The sequence below is a fragment of the Schistocerca cancellata genome, chromosome 6 (genome assembly GCF_023864275.1).
Source record: "Schistocerca cancellata isolate TAMUIC-IGC-003103 chromosome 6, iqSchCanc2.1, whole genome shotgun sequence".
NCBI classification, from domain to species: Eukaryota; Metazoa; Arthropoda; class Insecta; order Orthoptera; family Acrididae; genus Schistocerca; species Schistocerca cancellata.
The window spans coordinates 387154390-387178792 of NC_064631.1; the positions used below are offsets into that span (position 1 = coordinate 387154390).

Below are 24403 nucleotides of genomic sequence, written 5' to 3' on the forward strand. Positions count from 1 at the left end.
GCCGCGACAGCGTGGACGTGAACCGTATGTGCAGTTGACGGACTTTGAGCGAGGGCGTATAGTGGGCATGCGGGAGGCCGGGTGGACGTACCGCCGAATTGCTCAACACGTGGGGCGTGAGGTCTCCACAGTACATCGATGTTGTCGCCAGTGGTCGGCGGAAGGTGCACGTGCCCGTCGACCTGGGACCGGACCGCAGCGACGCACGGATGCACGCCAAGACCGTAGGATCCTACGCAGTGCCGTAGGGGACCGCACCGCCACTTCCCAGCAAATTAGGGACACTGTTGCTCCTGGGGTATCGGCGAGGACCATTCGCAACCGTCTCCATGAAGCTGGGCTACGGTCCCGCACACCGTTAGGCCGTCTTCCGCTCACGCCCCAACATCGTGCAGCCCGCCTCCAGTGGTGTCGCGACAGGCGTGAATGGAGGGACGAATGGAGACGTGTCGTCTTCAGCGATGAGAGTCGCTTCTGCCTTGGTGCCAATGATGGTCGTATGCGTGTTTGGCGCCGTGCAGGTGAGCGCCACAATCAGGACTGCATACGACCGAGGCACACAGGGCCAACACCCGGCATCATGGTGTGGGGAGCGATCTCCTACACTGGCCGTACACCACTGGTGAACGTCGAGGGGACACTGAATAGTGCACGGTACATCCAAACCGTCATCGAACCCATCGTTCTACCATTCCTAGACCAGCAAGCGAACTTGCTGTTCCAACAGGACAATGCACTTCCGCATGTATCCCGTGCCACCCAACGTGCTCTAGAAGGTGTAAGTCAACTACCCTGGCCAGCAAGATCTCCGGATCTGTCCCCCATTGAGCATGTTTGGGACTGGATGAAGCGTCGTCTCACGCGGTCTGCACGTCCAGCACGAACGCTGGTCCAACTAAGGCGCCAGGTGGAAATGGCATGGCAAGCCGTTCCATAGGACTACATCCAGCACCTCTCCGATCGTCTCCATGGGAGAATAGCAGCCTGCATTGCTGCGAAAGGTGGATATACACTGTACTAGTGCCGACATTGTGCATGCTCTGTTGCCTGTGTCTATGTGCCTGTGGTTCTGTCAGTGTGATCATGTGATGTATCTGACCCCAGGAATGTGTCAATAAAGTTTCCCCTTCCTGGGACAATGAATTCACGGTGTTCTTATTTCAATTTCCAGGAGTGTATCTTGCGGCGAAACATTAGTTAATAAAGTGTAGCGGGACAATGTTCAAAGCATGACTGAAAATACGTTCACTAAATAGAGATAAGAACATCTATGATTGACATGTCATCTAAAGTCGACGTACAATTTTAAAATGTTAGAAATAAGGAAATGAAGTAATACAGAATGCTAGGCTTATAACGTACGTTGTTGTTCTACACTGTTTAGCTCTGGTATTTACAGGGTCACAGAGAAAGAATCCTAGGTTTTGAAGGGGAAAAGCCGTAATTGTAATGATCTGCACTACAACAGAAACAAGAAGCACAAGTTAAGGAAAAATAATGTAATGTGTGTTCCAGCTCACAATTGACACTGAAGCAGATAGCTCCTGTGACTTAGCATTGGCAGAGGCTATATTCGACAACCGGAAGAAATTAATTACTGGCTCCTTTTACCGACCTCCGGCCTCAGATGAAACAGTTGCTGAACAGTTCAAAGAAAACTTGAGTCTCATCACAAATAGGTAACCTACTCATTAAGTTGCCAGTGACTTCAATCTACATTTTCAGACCCTATTGTAGATAGAAAACATCTTCCGTAATTGTTCTAAATGCTTTTTTTAATTATTTTGAACAATTGGTTCACGAGGCCATTCAAATTGTAAATAACTTACGAAAACACACTTCACCCCCTTGCCACAAATAATCCTGAGCATCTCGACGGATACGGTAATTAGTGTACACACAGTCGTAGCGAGGCTCAGTTCCGTAACAAAGAAATTCACAAAAACTAAACGCGAAATATATATATTTATAAAAGCAACTAAAAATTCGGTAAATGTCTTTCTAAGAGACAGTCTCCAATACTTCCAAACAATGTAGGTGAAGACCATATGTGACTCAAGTTCAAAGAAATAGTATCAACAGCACTCGAGAGATTCATACCAAATAAATTAATAAGAGGTGGAACTGATCCCCCATGGTACACAAAACACGAAAGAAAGCTGCTGCAGGAACACCGAAAAAGGCAAGTACAATTTAGACGAATGCAAAATATCCAAGATTGGCGAAGTTTTACTGAAGCTCGAAATTTGGTACGGATTTCAATGCGAGATGCATTTAATAGTTTCCACAACGAAACTCTCTCTATAAATGTGGCGGAAAATCCAAAGAGATTCTGGTTTTATGTTAAGTGAATCAGCGGAAAGCTCAGTAAGCGATGTGGAGGAGGAGGAGGGGGATACAAGGGACCCAACCCTTCGGAGCAGGTAAAATCGTGGCAAATGTCCGGCGTGGCAATGTCCTCCCGGTCGGAGGCATGAACGGACGACCACACAACTCCAGCCCGCCTGCCCACTAGCCGTGCGCCGTTGCTCTCCAGCCTTCGGTCCGGAGTTTGACTCTGGGTGCGCTGTCACCTGCCGCAACACTAGAAGACATAGCAGAGCTGCGTCCAGTGCCCTGCTCCCGCCACTGAGTACGGATGGCGGTTATCGCTGATAGAACCGATTTCCGGTTATACCGGTTTCATCTCCGGTTTAACCTGTCTCCAAAAACCGTTGAAAGTAACCAGCTTATGAAATAAACGATTTTCGGATTTTTAATTACTTTTATTTCCAACAATAAACACACACTGAACAAAGATGGAAAAATGTATGACTCTCTCAGCCTTTTGCATTATACGTTTCAAGACACATAAATAAAAACATCAACTCAGATAGGCAAATAAAGGAAAACTTAGTCCGTACACGGTTCACTGTAATTCTCTAAAAGTAATGAGGGGTTGTTGTTAGCATTAGTTAGTTTAAGTAGTGTGTACGTCTAGGGACCGATGATCTAAGCAGTTTGGTTCAAATGGTCCAAATGGCTCTGAGCACTATGGGACTTAACATCTCAGGTCATCAGTCTCCTAGAACTTAGAACTACTTAAACCTAACTAACCTAAGGACATCACACACATCCATGCCCGAGGCAGGATTCGAACCTGCGACCGTAGCGGTCACGCGGTTCCAGACTGAAGCGCCTAGAAGCGCACGGCCACACCGGCCGGCTAATAGTCGTATAACTCGCATTTAATTCATTGTACACTTTGTACAATATATTAAGTTAGGAAATTAGCTTGTAGATCAATATAATCTGAGGAAGAGGGTAATGGTTTGATCGAATTGAAATTCATCCGTATTTAGTTAAATTAACTGTAACAATGTTAGGATAACTCCTATAGTGAAATAGACTAACTTGAGAGTGACTTTTCCTAAATGCATGTGCTCCGCTCCATAGTAACATTTAAAGTCTGTAGAATATCAGTTTTGAATTCAGTTTCTGATAGATTTTAGTAAATAAGTATGTTAAAAATGTTCTATACTTTCGAATGACTTGAATTAAATGCATAGGTAAAAATGAAAATGCTGTGTGGCTAGGGCCTCCCGTCGGGTAGACCGTTCGCCTCATGCAAGTCTTTCTAGTTGACACCACTTCGGCGACTTGCGTGTCGATGGGGATGAAATGATGATGATAAGGGCAACACAAGATTGCAGCACTGCATTGATACCAATGGTCATCACTTCGAACACCTTCTGTAAATTGACGTTCATGCCACCTTTGTGACCATCGTTGACCTTCAAAGACCTTACTGTTACACATTAATGGATTCGTCTCGACAGCCGCTATCAGAAAATAAGTACCAAACTATAGCATGCCATTTAAAAAAAAACAAAGTTGACTTTCATATCTCTGACGCGACCCCACCTAGCGATCCCCGTTGTCCCATGCAGCCGGCCGGTGTGGCCGTGCGGTTCTAGGCGCTACAGTCTGGAACCGAGCGACCGCTACGGTCGCAGGTTCGAATCCTGCCTCGAGCATGGATGTGTGTTATGTCCTTAGGTTAGTTAGGTTTAATTAGTTCCAAGTTCTAGGCGACTGATGACCTCAGAAGTTAAGTCGCATAGTGCTCAGAGCCATTTGACCCATTTTGTCCCATGCAACTTTTGTCCCACAAACTTTTCAGCTCCTATCATACTTTCGGAGTTATTCTCGGTGGCAATAGTTAGTGACTCACCCTGTAGTTTACGTACTTTTTTCATCTGTCTCGTTTTCATTTGACTGCCCCTTATAGTATGAAATGGCTAGGGTATCTATCGGAAAAAAGAGAAAAAAAGGCCATGAAACAAGCAGGACTGCAAAAAAATAAAGAAGATTAGAGTGCAACGTCCCGTCGACGACGAGGTCGTTAGGGACGGATTACATGCTAGAATTGCAAAAGAATGGCGTAAGAAAATCCGCCGAACCTTTTCAAAGGAACCGTGCCAGAATTTTACTTGCCTAAAGCTGGAAGGCCGGAAGATGTTCTGACTCTCTGTCCTCCAGAAAGCGCGTCTAGTATATTAATTAATGCACCACTTCGCTCGGTAAGGAAGATTTTCCAGAGTAAAAAATTGGACTTCACATAAGTTCTTAATTATCTGTAAATTGGCATACCTGACTGTTAGCAAGTTTGCGACCTTTTGGCTTGCAATCAGTCTTTCTCAGATTCACGACAGAACTATTTCTAAATTGTCAAGCGCCGGTTACGCTTCTCGAATGAGACTTAAAATGGGTCTCATTTCCATACTGGCTGCTCGCTGAAGGCGATTCTGGGGCTTGCCGGCCTCTAGGAGTGGGTTATGGAGCAAGGAGGACCGAGGCGGCTTATCTCTTCGATAAATCAACAGCATTCCTACCCAAATTGAATAGCGGATGGCGCGAAAGATTTATGCCTTAATCTCAGCTGCTCTAGAGAGAAACTTCCTCCTTTGACAAAAGGTAAAAAAGACAGGGGTCCAGTGCAGTATTTACTGGGTATTCATAACGCAAACTCTTATAACTATGCACTTGACGGAATTCACTGTCGCAATATTTCTTTGGAAAATCTTTTGCTAATAAAGAACCTTGCTTTAATTCCTTCAAAGCGAGGACTGCCGAAGTTTCGGGAAAAGACAGTGAGAAGCCATTTCAGTTGTCGCAACTTAGCATCAGCGTTGTCTTTATAATGGGACCTACTTAATAACTCGAGAACTGTCGTCCCGGTAATGGTGGCTTAAAGCTGAACTCCCGGTTGGAAATACACTATTTTTACTCTTATTCTCTACTACGCTTGTGTTCATGTTAACTCCTACAAAATATTAGCTTCTCAGATATTTCGCGTTACAGAAAACAACCTATTTCCCCATCTGTCAGAAAAAAAAGTTCAAATGTGTGTGAAATCTTATGGGACCTAACTGCTAAGGTCATGAGTCCCTAAGCTTACACACTACTTAACCTAAATTATCCTGAGGGCAAACACACATACCCATGCCTGAGGGAGGATTCGAACCTCCGCAGGGACCCTCCTATCTGTCGTTCACATTTACAGATAAACATAATGGTACTCTTAGAAGTTTCTACACTACTGGCCACTAAAATTGCTACAGCACGAAGATGAGGTGCTACAGACGCGAAATTTAACCGACAGGAAGAAAATGCTGTGATGTGCAAATGATTAGCTTTTCAGAGCATTCACACAAGGTTGGCGCCGGTGGCGACACCTACAACGTGCTGACATGAGGAAAATTGCCAACCGATTTCTCATACACAAACAGCAGTTGATCGGCGCTGCCTGGTGAAACGTTGTTGCGATGCCTCGTGTAAGGAGAAGAAATGCGTACCATCACGTTTCCGACTTTGATAAAGGTCGGATTGTAGCCTATCGCGATTGTGGTTTATCGTATCGCGACATTGCTGCTCACGTTGGTCGAGATCCGATGACTGTTAGCAGAATATGGAATCGGTGGGTTCAGGAGGGTAATACGGAACGCCGTGCTGGATCCCAACGGCCTCGTATCACTAGCAGTCGAGATGATAGGCATCTTATCCGCATGGCTGTAACGGGTCGTGCAGTCACGTCTCGATCCCTGAGTCAACAGATGGGGACGTTTGCAAGACAACAATCATCTGGACGAACAGTTCGACGACGTTTGCATCAGCATGGACATTCAGCTCGGCGACCATGTCTGCGGTTACTCTTGACGCTGCATCACAGACAGGAGCGCCTGCGATGGTGTAGTCAACGACGAACCTGTGTGCACGAATGGCAAAACGTCATTTTTTCGGGTGAATCCAGGTTTTTTACATCATCATGGTGGTCGCATCCGTGTTTGGCGACATCCTGGTGAACGCACAGTGGAAGCGTGTATTCGCCATCGCCATACTGGCGTATCAACCGGCATGATGGTATGGGGTGCCATTGGTTACAAGTCTCGGTCACCTCTTGTTCGCATTGACGGCACTTTGAAGACGCTACATTTCAGATGTGTTACGACCCGTGGCTCTACCCTTCATTCGATCCCTGCGAAACCCTACAATTCAGCAGGATAATGCACGACCGCATGTTGCAGGTCCTGTACGGGCCTTTCTGGATACAGAAAATGTTCGACTGCTGCCCTGGCCAGCACATTCTCCAGATCTCTCACCAATTGAAAACGTCTGGTCAATGGTGGCCGGGCAACTGGCTCGTCACAATACGTCAGTCACTATTCTTGATGACCTGTGGTATCGTGTTGAAGCTGCATGGGCAGCTGTACGTGTACACGCCATCCAATCTTTGTTTGACTCAATGCCCAGGCGTATCAAGACCGTTATTACGGCCAGAGGAGGTTGTTTTCGGTACTGATTTCTCAGGATCTATGCACCCAAATTGCGTGAAAATGTAATCAGATGCCAGTTCTAGTATAATATATTTGTCCAATGAATGATCGTTTATCGTCTGCATTTCTTCTTGGTGTAGCAATTTTAATGGCCAGTAGTGTACGTCGATCACATTTTACCTGTACATTGAGATTTCAAAACGCAAATAGCATCGAAGTCACAAAAGTAGTACGGGTTTAGCAACTTTTGATTGTTTCATTAGTTCCAGCTTTAAATTTAATATAAAATCTCACTTTTATGTTACGGCAGCGTCAGAATCCAATAGGGACCGGAAATAGACCATTCACGAAATGGCAAATTTAATTAATTCTATCTTTTAAATTCCGTCTCTAAACTGACATAACTATGAAGGAGAAAAGTCGTGGGTACCATCAGTCTGTGAGTTGTTTACTCACAATTTTAATGTTTTAATGTTTAGAGGTGGACGTGGTCCCGAAGGATAGATGCACTAGTGTTGATCCATTGCGCCTTCCAGAATGACGAGAGCACCCAGGGAACGCCACGAAAAGATTCCCCAGAACATAATGGTCCCTCCTCCGACCTGGACCCTTCCGACGATTGTAGCCGTGTTTTTGCTTTCAGACGTTTCACACCGTACACGCCAACGGCCATCTGTGCGATGGAATACAATAAGTGATTTACCTGAAAACCCCTTCTGTCACCTCTCAGTGGTCGTCGAGTTGCGGTATCGTCGTGCAAATTCCGCTGTTTGTCGTCGATGAACAGCAGTCATCATCGGTGCATGAACCAGGCACTTGCTGCAGAGGCTTTCGCTGCACAGTTTTTGAAGCTACATTGTTGGTAGCCCTTTGGTTCTTATGCGCGGTTTTGTGTTGTGCCACGTTTTTCCAAGTTGTGCCGTTTTTCCAAGCACTGTATACTTTAGCCACGGAGCACGCAAACTGTTTACAAACTTAGCTGTTTCGGAAGTGCACCCTTGGCCCAAAAGCCAATGATCATGTCTTGTTAGACATCAGACAAATCGATCCGTTTCCGCACTTCGACAACGACGGCGCTGTTTTCCGCGTCCTCCCGACGCGCTTTATGCAGACTGGTCAGCCAGAACATTATGACCACCAACAAAATAGCTGGTATGAGAACCTTTGGCACGGATAACAGCGGTAGCGTGTCGTGGCATGGAAGCAATGAGATCGTGGTAGGTCGCTGAGTCACCTAATTCCCGTAAATTCGTGCGAGGGGGCGATGAGCTCTGACGCCTGATCGAACACATCCTAGATGTGTTCGATCGGGTTCAGATCTGGCCAGATGGCAGACCAGCACATCAACTGAAACTAGCTACTGTGTTCCTCGAACTACTCCATCACACTCCTGGTCTTCTAATATCGCGTGTTATCGTGCTGAAAAATGCTACTGCCATAGGAAACATTGTCATGAAGCAATGTACGTGGTCTGCAACCAGTGTACGATACTTCTTGGGCGTCATGGCGCCTTGCATGAGCTCCATTGGACCCATGGACGTCCACGTGAACATTCTACAGAATTCGCGGACTACCTTCTCAAGAATCACTCAGTACGATCGGAAAATTGCATATTGCATATGGTGATAAAATTCTTCTGGGTGTTATACCGCGTCTTGTATAAAATGCTTTAATTATAAACTTAAAATCAACGTTTCGACTTATTACAGTGGCCTTAACTCAGTGTGTCGTGGAGGAAACGTTTTATTTCACTGGTGGGGGACGTTTTGCAAAAGATTTGGATTTTCTTAGTATCTGCTTTCACCTCTAGCTTGTGACTAAACGTACGACAACCCCACAGTCAGGGCTTTATATTGTATCTCAAACGTAATGTCTTATGCCAAGCAACCACCGAGGTGTATCAATGAAACTGTGTCAGTGGCAATTCAAAAGTGGTCGCGAGGTCCCTAACGTGAAAACTGATAGTGCGCCTGTTACAGGAGGGAGGCCTGCTACAGGCAAGAACTTGGAATCCAGTGTGGATCCTGAATTTTAAAAGCTTTAGGAGTAATGTTCTCAACAACAGCTAGTGCATTTTTAGGAATATCTGCAACACCAAGAACAGCAAATGTTACTGCTACTCATTCGAGAGCAATAGGTAATCAACGTGCCACAATCTAAGCAAATACAGTTAATACTCCATAGTTGCAATAGAAGGTGTTTCAAAAAGAATGATCTGATTTTGGACGAAATAATTATAAAACATGGGACGTGCCGGCAAGGAAATTCCGTTGTTTGAATGGGCGTGGCCTAGAGTTCAGAATATCGTCGCTTGATATCAGTCGATGCGTGTTCTCAGTTTGCAGTGTGTCAGAAGTAAGATAACGTCTGCCCAACATAAGGCGTTTTGTGTGCTGTATTTTCCAGAGAGAGTCAGTGATTTCGGCCCAGCGTGCTTTTCGTCGGAGTTTTTTCATTGATCCTCTTGCACCCAAAAACATTCGTCATTGGTATCGCCAATTTGAAGAGACAGGATGCTTGTGCAAAAGTAAGAGTCCTAGTCAACCTCGCACATCCTATGACATCGTGGAAAGAATGCGGCAAACGTTCGAGCCGAGTGCACGTAAGTCTGCTCGCCGCGCAAGCAGATAACTGGCAATGCCTCATACCACTATCTGGCGAGTGTTAAGGCGTCATTTTGTCTATAAACCTTACAGACTACAATCAGTGGAAGCTCTTCGTGTTGGTGACACAATGAAACGGGATGATTTTAGGAGTGCTGTGCCAGAGGACATGGAAGACGATACATTTTTACCGTTTTTAATTTTCAATGATGAAGCAACATTTCATGTTAGCGGTAAAGGAAACCGCGCATGTGGGGACGACTCCAAACCTCTCATGACATTACTGAGCACGAAAGAGACTCACCTGAAGGTTATTTATACCATTTATGCTGAAAAAGTATAGGGCCCTTATTTTTATAGGAAAACACAGTGACTGGAATGAGCTATTTTCAAGAGCTACAGAACTGACTTTTTCCGTAACTTCCGGAGTACTCCGATAACTTAATTCTCCAACAGGATGGAGCTCACCACACTGAGACAGCAGCGTACATCAGTTTCTCAGTGGTACTCTGCTTCATGGATAAGGCGCATGGGTCCCCGAGACACTACCCTGCATTCTTTACCACCAAGCTCGCAAGACATGATATCACGCGGTTTTTTTTGTGGGGATACGTGAAGGAATGTGTGTTCATCTCCCCCTTACCTCGTGACATAGAAAAAGTGAAGAACAGAATAACAGCTGCCATAACTTGTATAAAAGTAGATACATTGTGTAAAGTTTATGGCGAATTTAGCTATCGTCAAGATGTTCGTGCTGCTGCTGACATACACATAGAACATTTGTTAATAGCATAGCTAAAACTTTTAAGATTTTGTGAATATTTTACAATTGATCCCCCGTTTTTAGTATGTCTTTATCAATAAATATGGAATTTTGAAATCAGGTTATTCTCTCTGAAACACCTTGTACTTTCCAGCGTTAGATGAAGCCAAAGATGATAACACTCATAGCACCATCAATCAAGTTTCCATTTGCAGGCAAATAACTTGGCTGGTTCTGGTAGACAATATCCCTTTTTGTTCTCTTAGCAACACAATTGTTTATAAATTGCTTTAAAACTAAATCTCTTTGGAAACCTACGTAGTACTCCACACTAAGAAACGTTTTCAGTTTAATCAGATTATGTATCTGTTGAAACGCACGCAGCCAAAGGCTCAGATCCAATTCTTGCAACAACGAAAAAATGATTAGCAATCACATACTGCTCGGGCAACCGCAAGTCGGCGCAGTCAGTTTACGTGCGTTGAGTAGAGTCGGTCGTACGAAAATTGATGACGTCATAGATCCATTAGCCCCTAATACTGTCATTAAAGCTCAGGCTTTAAAGAATTTGAAGTTTCCTCATTTGTAAACTTGTTCTTTATCGCAGCGGCTCACGAAATTTTGGCTGCGGCTGAAAAACCTATGGCTACCGAATATGGAAGAAGCTGAAGTTCGAGGACTATACCCTTACACTCATGAGCACTTACATCTACCTCTGTACTCCGCAAGCTACCTTCAGGTGTGTGAAGGAGTGCACTTCTGGTACCACTACCATTCCCCGCCTAGCCTATTCCAATCGTATTGGTGCGTGGGAAAATGAATGTAAGCCTCCGCAAGAGCTCCAATTTATCTGGTTTCCCGTCGTGGTATTTCAAGAGAATGTGTGTGGAGGATGTATGTTGTCTCGCCGCGCGGTCTATGGTGGCGTCTTGTCACGGTCCGTGCTGCTCCCCCCGTCAGATGTTCGAGTCTTTCCTCTGGCATGGGTGTGTGTGTCGTCCTTAGCGTTTAGTTTAAGAAGCGTGTAAGTCTAGTGACCGATGATCTCAGCAGTTTGGTCCCTTAGGAATACAGACACATTTGAACATTTTTTTCTGTCTCCTCTGTTAATAATACCTGACGAGAGTCACAGACTGACGATAAATAGTCGGAATAGGGTCGAACGAGAGTTTTGTGAGCGTTGTAATCATCTAATCCATTGCCTAATCATTACAGCACCTAGTCACATGGACAGTACAGGTAGTCTGCAAACCTAGCCGTCAAGAGTAAATCAAATAACTGTAAATTTTCATTAGTCACCGAGTCCTCTATCAGTTCTATGATTTTGCAAACATTTTAAAACAGATCTTCTGAGACATGTTTAGATAATTTACAGCAACAGTATACTGCAGTTTAATTTCACTGCCGGCCGCGGTGGTCTCGCGCTTCTAGGCGCGCAGTCAGGAACCGCGCGACTGCTACGGTCGCAGGTTCGAATCCTGCCTCGGGCGTGGATGTGTGTGATGTCCTTAGGTTAGTTAGGTTTAAGTAGTTCTAAGTTCTAGGGGACTGATGACCACAGCTGTTAAGTCCCATAGTGCTCAGAGCCATTTGAACCATTTTTTAATTTCACTCCTGCAAACAAGTCATACGGTCACGGTTTTCCAAAGGCATACAAGGAACGCATGCTAGTTTTTTAGACGCTGGAGTTCACAAGTAAACAACACGAATCAAGTGTATTATCAGGAACGGCTGCGCCTACTAAGTTAATGCTGACAATAACAGTGCAGAATAAGAAAGTGAAATTTCAACCGGACGCTGGCGGCTACTTATCTGTTACCAACGAGGTGATTTATTAGTTCATTAAATGTCTTGCATTTCCACTTACAAAGCGAAACCTCATCTTTAGTGAGCAAGCAACTACGCTAATAGAGCAAATCACAGCGTCAGTCAGTTAAAAAAAAGTCAGCCGTGAATTAATGTTGCTAGTCGCTGGAGACCCTTGGCTTACAGTAAATATGGATTAGATGTCAAGAACATAAAGCTTTTATTGAACCAATGTTACCTAGTACAAAGCCGTTATAACTTCGAAATCATCAGAGTCCTCACCTGCTAGTACGAGGGTTGCCAAGAAAGTAATGCACCGCATTTTTTTCTTCAGCAATACTTTATTGAACATAATGAGAGTAACACATACGAAAGAATGGTGTTTTATCTACACGACCTATTTTTCCTGGTAATCTCAATCTCATTCTAGAGCCTTCCTCCAACGCGGAACAAGATGGTGTATGCCTTGTCAGTACCAATCCTTGTCCTGGCGGTGGCGGCAGTGCGTCACTGTGTGAATCATCTCCTCATCGTCCTCAAAATGTTTTCCACGTATGGCACCCTTTAATGGCCCAAACAAGCGGAAGTCCGAGGGGGCTAGGTCAGGTGTGTCAGTTGTGACAGCCGCAGATAGTGTCCCAGACAGCTACAAATCCTGGAGCTCCGCCGAACCACCTTCTGATGCTGTCACCCTCCGTGTCCAACGACAGACTGTATTTCTGTCGACAGCAGATGCTCCACATACTTTCCACAAGCGTTTGTGAATATTTCCCACAGTTTCCTTTTCTACAGTGAGAAATGCAACGAGGGCAGGTTGCTTGTAACGCACGTCACCTACAGACGCCATTTTGAAATTGTCCTGCAGCTACGCTATCTGCCGGGAGTGTCACTCAGGAGACTTCAAGTAATACGTACGTAATGATTCGCATTCGTAGCATCTTTTTCGTCCGAGGAAAAAATACGGTGCATTACTTTCCGGGCAACCCTCGTAGAACGAGAGGAACGAAGAGGAGGTTTTACGATCCGTTGACAATGAGATCAGTAGAGACGATTATAGAACAAAACCATTTCAATTTATCTCTTTGGACCACTGCATGGGAAAGCTAGATTTGGTACAACAGTGACAGATCATTTCAACCATTTCATGTTACCTATGCGATACACCATTAGCTGTTGGTCGCAAGCCAGGTGGGTCGCAAATGCAACGTCTTCTTGACAAGAAGTAAAAAGAAATTATTGTTATAAATGTGCCTTTAGACCCTTATCACAGCTTGTGTCTTGAAATTGCTAGTGCTCTACTAATTTCATAGCGGCCCTTAGAACAATAGATGTAAAATATTCATTGTACGAGTTGTTTTAATAACATAATCTAATCTTATGTCTTAGAGTTTGGTCTTCATCCGAGCGATCTGGTTATAAACTATTGACAAATAAACTCTAAAACTATGGGAGTCAAGTAAGTGAAACAGTCCCTATGGCCCCGTTAACATCTCAGCCGAAAGTTAATACAAATATTTTCAGTGACAGACGGCGATAAACAAACCATAACATCGCTGAAGACATTCACTGTCGCAAAACTTCTCAACAAAGATGATTATCGATAGAGTAACATCACACTTGTACATAATCACGATTCTGATTACAAAAACTTACGAGTATCATGACGAAACTAAATACACCTGCATGTAAAAATTAACGTCAAAAATGGCTTATTTTGACATGAGTCACAGAATATGAAATTTCACAAGAAAATATTTATTTTGATTTCTCGTGCGAAAAAGCATCATCCGATGTGAAACAGTGTAACACACTGGTCATGGGACTGCAACACACTTTTCCTACTGTGCTGTAGTTCAAGTAGAAAGCGCCTCTCTTTTGAATTCTCCTAATTTACAAGCAATAGCATTTCTTTGTCGTATATGTTCTGTTCACGTTGTACTATTTTAATTGACGCAGTGATCTCTTCACATATAGTGGAGCAAGTAGTTACTTTAGAGAAAGTAGCATTCTTATTAGAGATAAAAATCGAGTTTAACACAGTTCATCCTCTTTCAGTGAGGTTATTCGTTCTTCTATTTGCCTGTAGCAGACGAAGTTCGCTGATGAGCGCTATTTGGTACCAAGACACTCGATCCAGTAGTTTTAGATACACAAAATAGATTTCTCATGGATGTACCGTGTAAATTGATGCCGAAAATTCCCCTGGCGTTAGATGTCTGACTGGTTCGACATGATCGCAGAATGACGTAACAGCATAGGGCAACGTTATAACATTATATAAACCAGAAACAAATCCTGAGCCCGTTAGGTTTATATCAGTGTTCATATAATTCTTTCCCGTCTCCAAAAACAGAAGGTAAACAGGAACCGTGTAAATGTCACCGATGAGCACAAAGTTCCTGTGGTTGTATATCTGCCCGCTTCTCTCCGACACCTGCTTCTTTTACGTGCGAGTACATCCACGAGCACAGCATTTTTTTTTTTTTGTCAGGAACGGGAGTCATTGCTCAGGATTATACCACGAAAGGAAATCCTAAAAGATTTGCAACTCTTTTTCGGTGAACGATGCGGCCACAACACGATGTACCAGGCCGTGCGCTGGCACCAAGTTTTGAGTTACACAGGCGATGAATTTTGTCGACCTCGCTCGCGGATCCCACAAACGCAGCGTTCGCCTGTGTTATTTGTAACTCCTGATCACGTAATCCGCGCATTGAATATTTCGCCCATTATTCATTAGGAGCCCGTGTGGGAGGGCCGTCGCTTGTTCCGCATTTACCAAATGGCGAACCCGGCGCAACGGAACAAAAGCACACTGCGCGCCGAACCATATTATACGAGCGCCTGTCAGGGCCCGGACACGTCCGCGCAGCCATCGACAACTAGGCGCCAACTGCAGCGTGCGGCGGCATCGCAGGGTTCGCCTCGGGCTGATTGAAATAACACCAAATCACGGAGGACGGCAGTGATTAGCGAGGCCGCCGGCCGGAAATTACCGGACAATGCGCCAGAATTAGAAAAAAAGTTCCGCCGTTGTCAGAAATGTCATGTCAGGCAGGGTACGAAAAAGGAAAACAATGCGCGTTTAGGGATACAAGGGCGACACAGCCAGTCGGGGCTACATGAAAATTATTGGAGTGCGTTGATTGAGAGAGGCTGAAAAGCCGCCCTTGCCAGGTGATTGGGGTTATAGTCTCACTGATGAGGCTGTAAGAAGAACACTTATCGTGAAATCGCAAGAGATAGAACGCAGATGATTAAAGGTGAATTTTGTCTACATCCTTCGTAGAAGCTTTCCATCCCAGCGAGTCGAGAGCTCGCACGATCATGTTTGGCGGTGTAAATGTGGGGTGGGAGGCAGTGCGTAAGTCGTCTAGGGAACAGGAGGTGAAAGTGCTTGTGTTGTTTAAGAGAATGAAGAAATATGTGTAGGTTCGATTCCTTTAGGCGAACAATGTAACCATAAAAACTCGAGAACAAAGAAACAACATGTCAAACAGCAGTAAAATGCCAATTTTTTCCTTTTTGTATGCTGTATCCATCAGCTAACTGTTGCAGACGGCACTGAACAACCAAGTAAATTAATGGCTCTGAGCACTATGGGACTCAACATCTGACGTCATCAGTCTCCTAGAACGTAGAACTACTTAAACCTAACTAATCTAAGGACATCACATGCATCCATGCCCGAGGCAGGATTCGAACCTGCGACCGTAGCCGTCGCGCGGTTCCACACTGAAGCGCCTAGAACCGCCCGGCCACTCCGGCCGGCCAAGTGAATTAATACGAGGCTGAGCAGATGCCCCATGGTACACAAAACAGATCACGTCACTATTGAAGATGCAACGAGAAAAGCCGTGCATTCTGGGAACCTTACGAGGTGGGACCGACGGATGGCATCGAAAAAGTTCAAATACGCGGCAGATCATTTTGCGTTCTCGTGAAATAAGGGGGAGAGTGTCACGCACATGATAAGCGATTTCAGGCGGCAGTCATTAAAACCAAGCCGTTTTCCGTTGGGAATTTCAAACTTTCTCTTTCGAATGAGAAAATATGTTGTTTTTTTTTTACTCCTACTTTGGGAGAACAGACCAACCATCATAATAAAATAGCAAACATCAGAGTTCGCGTGAAAAGATTTAATTTTAGTATTTTATCCATCCTCATAACCTGTAATCGGTTATAACGAAATAATAAGCAACCAGTTGCATGAAAGAAATTCAATTTATTTACCGATTTCAGGCACTTAGTGCCCTTCTTCAGAAGGTTACACCAATTGCATTATTTGCGAGTGTCAAAAATATCTGGGACTTGTCGTCTTACGTCCCGATTACTCAAAATCACCTGTAACACGTAGTAGGTGGGTAGGGCAGAAAAACAGACATCGGTCGTGAATTTGTCTGGTAGCATTGTTCACATAAAAAAATGTAGCCTCTGCACGTTTCTACATTGTCTGTAACGGCGATACGCACTTTTGCTTACTTGTCCTTTGGTCACCCACGCACTGCTTTCCCATTCGCAATCAAACACCGGAAATCTGTTGACCTGACTAGCTCTCAACTAGCTGGGATGGAAAGTATGAACGAAGTGTACCTACGAGATCGGATGCAGATTCTTTGAAAGAGTGGCATGAGAGAGATTACCAACCTGACCGTCTATAATGAAACAACTTCACATAAAATGCATTCTTGTTACGGAGAGCCTGTCTTTTTGCTGGCCTAACCTCTCTGCCAGCAGTCCAAGAACGAACAAACTGTAGAGTGTGCACGAACGATGGGAAATGGCTAATGCGTTCTCTTCACAGACAGTAATAGAATACAGTGAGACACGGCCAGTTATTTGATCTTTCCGTCATGCTCTCGTAATCGCACACTGAATGCTGGCAATGCGTGGGATGTTATAGGTGGAAAGCCAATTTTTGATCATGACGTTGTCTTGAAAATCGATACGAAAGCAAGTGACTACGACTGTGTCCCGAATATAGATATTTTTCCTCATTGTAAACTATAATAAACATAGTATTATGAGAACGTAGTTGTTACTAAAGACCACAATAAAACAAAAAGCGTCGTCGACCATTTAATTCGCATGCAAAATCGAGTGTGGCAGGTGGAGTCAACAGAATACTAATATTGGCTTATGCGCCCTAAAAGACATTCTTCAAGTCTCTTCTGTGATCCATGTCTTATATCCAATATTTCTTGAATGACATATTTTTCGCAGACACAGTCTAACTGAATCAGTATTAAATTCCTGTACAAGTGAACTTCTTTTAGAGTAACCCTTTGTCAACAGTCACACTTGAAGAGCTTCGTTATTAACAGTGTTTACACACAAAGTTCATAGTACAAGTACATACAAAGTGTCGCACCCTGAAAAACCAAACAACTGTCAAACAGTTGTCTGGGTGTAGTGTTATTCATATGAAAACGTGCGAAATTTTTCTAAGTGTTTGCGAATCGTGTAACTGAGGCCGTACTTGGGTACCAAGCCTGTGTTCACCTAGTCATATGGGGGAAACCGCCTAAAAACCACACCCAGGCCCGCCGGACATCGAACCTCTTCCTTAGTCCGCCCGGAGGGTTCGATCCGGGGCAGTCACACCTGTACGAATCCTGGAAGCCTGACACACACGGCTATTCGCGCAGCTCGGAATTGTTTTTCCCATTACATCTGTAAGAGAGCTCGGTTAATTCTGCATATATTATCCCGAGCAGGTTGTTATAGCTGTACCTTGAAACGTCTCCACAGAATCCTGGTGCAGCTGCAGCGATATTCTGTTCGTGGAGATAATATTAAAATAATATTCAAGTACTGAATTTCTATCGGGTACTACACATCTCCCCATCACCGACATAAATACACTGATACAAGTAAATACGATCGGGAGAGAGGAAGGTGAGGGTAGAGCCTAAGGGCCGTTGGATCATGAAACTGGGATAACCATATACTTGTAATAGATTCTCTTCCGAAAGAATTTATGGATCCGCTACAGGTATGATGACGCCAGCCTGTCAGGAGCACCATTATAAAGGGAAGGAAGTATCTAAGAAATAAAATAATCGAGATGCGCTTCAAACGAAGATTAATGGACGCTCGAGGGCCAAGACAGCACAAGACAGACATTTCTCCGTACGAGGAAAAGGAGGCAAGATGTGGATTTGACATCCAATCGACGACGAGGTCACTAGAGACGGAATAAAAACTGGTAATGGATAAAGATAGGGAAGGAAATCGGCCGAACCTTTTTCAAAACAAGCATTCCGTCATAGAAGTTAAGCAATTTAGGGATAGTCAGATGGGAACGTGATACACTGATACATGTAGTAAGTTCTCCCCCCCCCCCCCCCCCGACATAAGAAAAAAAGCAACCGCCATTTGAAAGTTTTTTAAACTATGCCATCCCGGCGCTGTTTATAAGTTGAATCAGATAATTGCTTGAGTCTACTCAATTCTGCCGAAGAGGACAGGTCTGTTTACAATGGACATTGTTTTCTAGTCTGCTAACGTGATAATCATTTATACAAGGAGGAATTTTAAGTGGACATTCTCAATTTAGGTCTATTATGTCAGGGGACAACAAAAGACAAATATACAGACTATTAGATTTAGAGTATAACGGATTGTCCACAGTAAGATATCAGTTTCGAAGAACATGCTGGATGGTGGAGGAAGCAGTACCAGTACTTCTTTGACCTTACGTAAACCAGGAAACATATAGCGATGAAAACCGATACTTCTTCCAGCGAGGCTACGAGTACTTTATTCGTAAGTAGCAGTCCGTGGAAACCAGCAGAAAGAAATTAATTTTATCAAGGTGACTGGATACGGAATCGAATCCATTACAACCATTACAACAGTTACACTTTGTTCTCATTTGAGACAAAACTCACATTAACTGACGTCGGCTTACACTGCTGCTTTCATTTTACGGTTTTGCTGATGGCCAGTGTATGCCGATGACGGTTATTGTTTTAATGATTTTATGACAGTGTCAGATGAAAATGAAGTATTAACAGGGTGCTGTATGTTTCATTCTTCTTACATTCGTTCGTTTTCAGCAAAGGAAAAATGTTGCTATTAGTCTTTCGTGTTTTATCGGGAGATGAATTCTAAGACCTAATAATGGACGTATGTACGGAATGTGACTATAAAGTTACGCCACAAAACATGATTACGCCAAAGTTGAATGACTAAAAGTTGTGAAACGTCAAGCCTTCTCAGTCGAATGCGGCATCTTTGTAGACAAATCAGCGCGCCTAAAATTCTCTACGATCGAACAAAGAGAAGCTCGCCCGCATCTCGTGGTCGTGCGGTAGCGTTCTCGCTTCCCACGCCCGGGTTCCCGGGTTCGATTCCCGGCGGGGTCAGGAATTTTCTCTGCCTCGTGATGGCTGGGTGTTGTGTGCTGTCCTTAGGTTAGTTAGGTTTAAGTAGTTCTAAGTTCTAGGGGACTTATGACCACAGCAGTTGAGTCCCATAGTGCTCAGAGCCATTTGAACCAAAGAGAAGCTCGTGCTTGTACTGATACTTTCAACAACGTTGAAAATGATCCTAATTTCTTGGAAAGAGCGTTAACATGTGGCGAATGTTCATTTAGAAACTAACCGCCATTCCATGCACTCAAAGGGCCCAATTTCACCGAAAGTTCGAATGAGCAAAACAAGATTCAAAGCGCTATTCATGGAATTGTGTATCTTCAGTGGGATCCTGAAAGCCAGACTATTAATCAACATTACCACCTTGAGATTCATGCTTAACTTAGTGAGAAAATAATAAAATAAAGATCCGAATCGTTGAAGAACAAGTCATGGGTTCTGCATCAAGAAAACGCCACGGCTCATACAGCATTTTCTAAGAGGTTCCTAGCGAAGTACAGTAAAAATTCGCATGGAGCGTTTTGAGGATAGAACAGAGGAGTATATTGAGGCTGAGAATTAATTGCCGGCCGCTGTGGCCGAGCGGTTCTAAGCGCTTCAGTCTGGAACCGCGCGACCGCTACGGTCGCAGGTTCGGATTCTGCCTCGCACATGAATGAGTGTGATGCCCTTAGGCTAGTTAGGTTTAAGTAGTTCTAAGTACTAGGGGTCTGATGACCTCAAATGTTGAGTCCCATAGTGCTCAGAGCCATTTGAACCATTTGAACAGTTAAATATGCATGTTTTTGAAATAATATGGTTTAAAGCAACAGTGCTGTTACTTTGTAGACACACGTTGTACAACGTGGTGTACGTAGATGCATTCTTCCAAAACTATAAAGAGGCTTTCCATGCTGAATTACCATGTTAAATTAATGTAATCTGTCCCTCCTGTGTGTGTGTATGTACAGGACTAAAGTAGCTTACGATTGTCAATGTTTTGCCTACGTCTATTAAATGATAATAACAATAAATAACCACTCTCCTGGACGGAGTCTTATTGCCAGTTAAGCTTATTTCGCTCCTTTTCCTTCTGATAGTTTTGGTAATGGTCCCAGAAACAATCAAAGAAAATGCACAATAAATGCATGAATGAAAGCAAAAAGTTCGTCGCTCCATGGTCGTGTCGGATATAGCGCATCCGTTGCGTTTGTTTTGTTGATTTTGTTCTGTTAGGTTGGATCAGTTAAAAAAGGGTGGGGCTTAGAGGTGTTACTTTAACAAGTCGGTGTCCGGTACGACCTTTGGGGATTCAGTGAACGACTTATCCACCCACGAGGCAAAATACGGCGCATAAAACCTTGCCTAGTGTACTACCTTAAGTATAATTCCCCCCTTTCCCGTAGCGAGTCTGTTCGGGTTTGTACATGGAAGCACAAAGAAGTACCCGAGGGCAAATTAATACACCCCTTTCGCCGTTTATTCCAGACAAATACTGGCCTATGATTTGCAGTGGGACAGGCGACAGAGAAAATAAATAAATCGCCAGGTCCTGATGGGATTCCAATTCGGTTTTACGGAGAGTAGTCTGCTGCATTGGCTCCTTACTTAGCTTGTATTTATCGCGAATCTCTTGCCCAACGTAAATTCCCGAGTGACTGGAAAAAAGCGCAGGTGACGCCTGTATATAAGAAGGGTAGAAGGACGGATCCTCAAAATTATAGACCAATATCCTTAACATCGGTTTGTTGAAGGATTCTCGAACATATTCTCAGTTCGAATATAATGAATTTCCTCGAGACAGAGAAGTTGCTGTCCATGAATCAGCACGGGTTTAGAAAGAATCGCCCCTGCGAAACGCAACTCGCCCTTTCTTCACATGATATCTTGCGAACCATGGATGAAGGGTATCAGACGGATGCCATATTCCTTGACTTCCGGAAAACGTTTGACGCGGTGCCCCACTGCAGACTCCTAACTAAGGTACGAGCATATGGGATTGGTCCCCAAGTGAGTGAGTGGCTCGAAGACTTCTTAAGTAATAGATCCCAGTACGTTGTCCTCGATGGTGAGTGTTCATCGGAGGTGAGGATATCATCTGGAGTGCCCCAGGGAAGTGTGGTAGGTTCGCTGTTGTTTTCTATCTACATAAATGATATTTTGGATGGGGTGGATAGCAATGTGCGGCTGCTTGCTGATGATGCTGTGATGTACGGGAAGGTGTCGTCGTTGAGTGACTGTAGGAGGATACAAGATGACTTGGACAGGATTTGTGATTGGTGTAAAGAATGGCGGCTAACTCTAAATATAGATAAATGTAAATTAATGCAGACGAATAGGAAAAAGAATCCTTTAATGTTTGAATACTCCATTAGTAGTGTAGCGCTTGACACAGTCACGTCGATTAAATATTTGGGCGTAACATTGCAGAGCGATATGAAGTGGGAAAAGCATGTTATGGCAGTTGTGGGGAAGCCGGATAGTCGTCTTCGGTTCATTGGTAGGATTATGGGAAGATGTGGTTCATCTGTAAAGGAGACCGCTTACAGAACGGTGGAGCGACGTATTCGTGAGTACTGCTCGAGCGTTTGGGATCCCTATCAGGTCGGATTGAGGGAGGACATAGAAGCAATTCAGAGGCGGGCTGCTAGATTTGTTACTGGTAGGTTTGATCATCACGCGAGTGTTACGGAAATGATTCAGGAACTCGGGTGGGAGTCTCTAGTGGAAAGGAGGCGTTCTTTTCGTGAATCGTTACTGAGGAAATTTAAAGAACCAGCATTTGAGGCTGACTGCAGTACAATTTTACTGCCACCAACATACATTTAGCGGAAAGACCACAAATATAAGATAAAAGAGATTAGGGCTCGTACATAGGCATATAGGCAGTAATTTTTCACTCGCTCTGTTTGGGAGTGGAACAGGGAGAGAAGATGCTAGTTGTGGTATGAGGTACGCTCCGCCACGCACCGTATGGTGGATTGCGGAGTATGTATGTTGTAGAGGGGTGACGGGGGCGGGGGGGGGGAGGGTTGAGAAGGGGAAGGTGCGCCTGCCAATAGAGACAGAAAGTGTAAACAAAGTGGGAGAAAGGCAAAAAGTAATACAGTGGTCAGATATTGGCTGTAGAAAGAGTATCGGTTGGATTTTCAAGTTATGTGTGTGTGTGTGCGCGCTTGCATGTGTGTATGTAGAGAGAGAGAGAGAGAGAGAGAGAGAGAGATGGGAGAGGGAAAAAAAAGAAGAGAGCGAGCGAGCGAGAGAGAGAGGGAGAGAGAGAAGAGAAAGAGGTGTGTGTTGGGCGTGCAAACCGTTCGCCTGCTCCTAACGAGATGCTTAGTGCCGCTAAATTGCGCTAATCAGCGGTTCCTGCGCGGCCACCCCGGCTTTTTCTGGCGCGCAGTCTATCGCGCGTAATGACGGCGGAGCACCCCGCCCACGCCGGCACTGCCGCTCGCAGTTTTCACTGGCTGCGGCGGGGCTGTGGCCAGCGAGGAGGGCGCGCCCGGTTATCAGTGGCAACGATTCACCGCAGCCGGCGACGCGACAACTGCGCCGCTCTGACGAGGCGTGTGCGCAAACATTCGCCGCCGCCACTGGCCCCTACCGCCGCTACCGCTGCTCTGTGGGAACACAGCGCTGTGCATCGGACCAGAAGGCTGCACTGGTAGAGAATGCGCGACACGAGCCGTTATGATACGAATATGTTCCTCCGCACTTGACTGCTAGCTCTACTGGCAGTTCGCTTTTTAGAACAAGAACGCAGAGCAAGCCCCATACGTACACAAGCATTTCATCCTGAAGAAAATATAGGCCATAGCTGAAATAAGTAGAGACAAAATAACGAAAGTAAGAGATGGGAAAAAACATTTCTGTCGAATGTCATGTAAATTCAACATATTATTGAAAACAGAGTTCCAGACAAAGAAGTTGTGTTCGAATTTGGAACACGTCTGAAATATATGGATTTGATTTGTCAGTATGGTACAGCACAGGTAATGTCAATACAGCGTTTAGTTACTTAAAATACACTACTGGCCATTAAAATTGCTACGCCATGAAGATGACATGTTACAGACGCGAAATTTAAGCGACAGGAAGAAGATGCTGTGATATGCAAATGATTAGCGTTTCAGAGCATTCACACCAGGTTGGCGCCGGTGACGATATCTACAACGTGCTGACATGAGGAAAGTTTCCAACCGATTTCTCACACACAAACAGCAGTTTACCACCGTTGCCTGGTGAAACGTTGTTGTGATGCCTCGTGTAAGGAGGAGAAATGCGTACCATCACGTTTCCGACTTTGATAAAGGTCGGATTGTAGCCTATCACGATTGCGGTTTATCATATCGCGACATTGCTGCTCGCGTTGGTCAAGATCCAATGGCTGTTAGCTGAATATAGAATCGGTGGATTCAGGAGGGTAATACGGAACGCCGTGCTGGATCCCAACGGCCTCGTATCACTAGCAGTCGAAATGACAGGCATCTTATCTGCATGGCTGTAACGGATCGTGCAGCCACGTCTCGATCCCTGAGTCAACAGATGGGGACGTTTGCAAGACAACAACCATCTGCACGAACAGTTTGACGACGTTTGCAGCAGCATGGGCTATAAACTCGGAGACCATGGCTGCGTTTACCCTTGACGCTGCATCACAGACAGGATCGCCTCCAATGGTGTACTAAACGACGAACCTGGGTGCACGAATGATAAAACGTCATTTTTTCGGACATTTGGCGACATCGCGGTGAACGCACATTGGAAGCGTGCATTCGTCATCGCCATACTGACATATCACCCGGCGTGATGGTATGGGGTGCCATTGGTTACACGTCTCGGTCACCTCTTGTTCGCATTGACGGCACTTTGAACAGTGAACGTTACATTTCAGATGTGTTACGACCCGTGGCTCTACTCTTCATTCGATCCCTGTGAAACCCTACATTTTAGCAGGATAATGCACGACCGCATGTTGCAGGTCCTGTACGGGCCTTTCTGGATGCAGAAAATGTTCGTCTGCTGCCCTGGCCAGCACATTCTCCAGATCTCTCA

General features: G+C 44.7%; 1 protein-coding gene across 1 annotated transcript in view; it reads right to left on the bottom strand.

The window, feature by feature from the left end:
* LOC126088343 (Down syndrome cell adhesion molecule-like protein Dscam2) overlaps positions 1 to 24403 on the bottom strand; it is an 802978-nt gene that overhangs the window by 371403 nt on the left and 407172 nt on the right. The window lies entirely within an intron of this gene.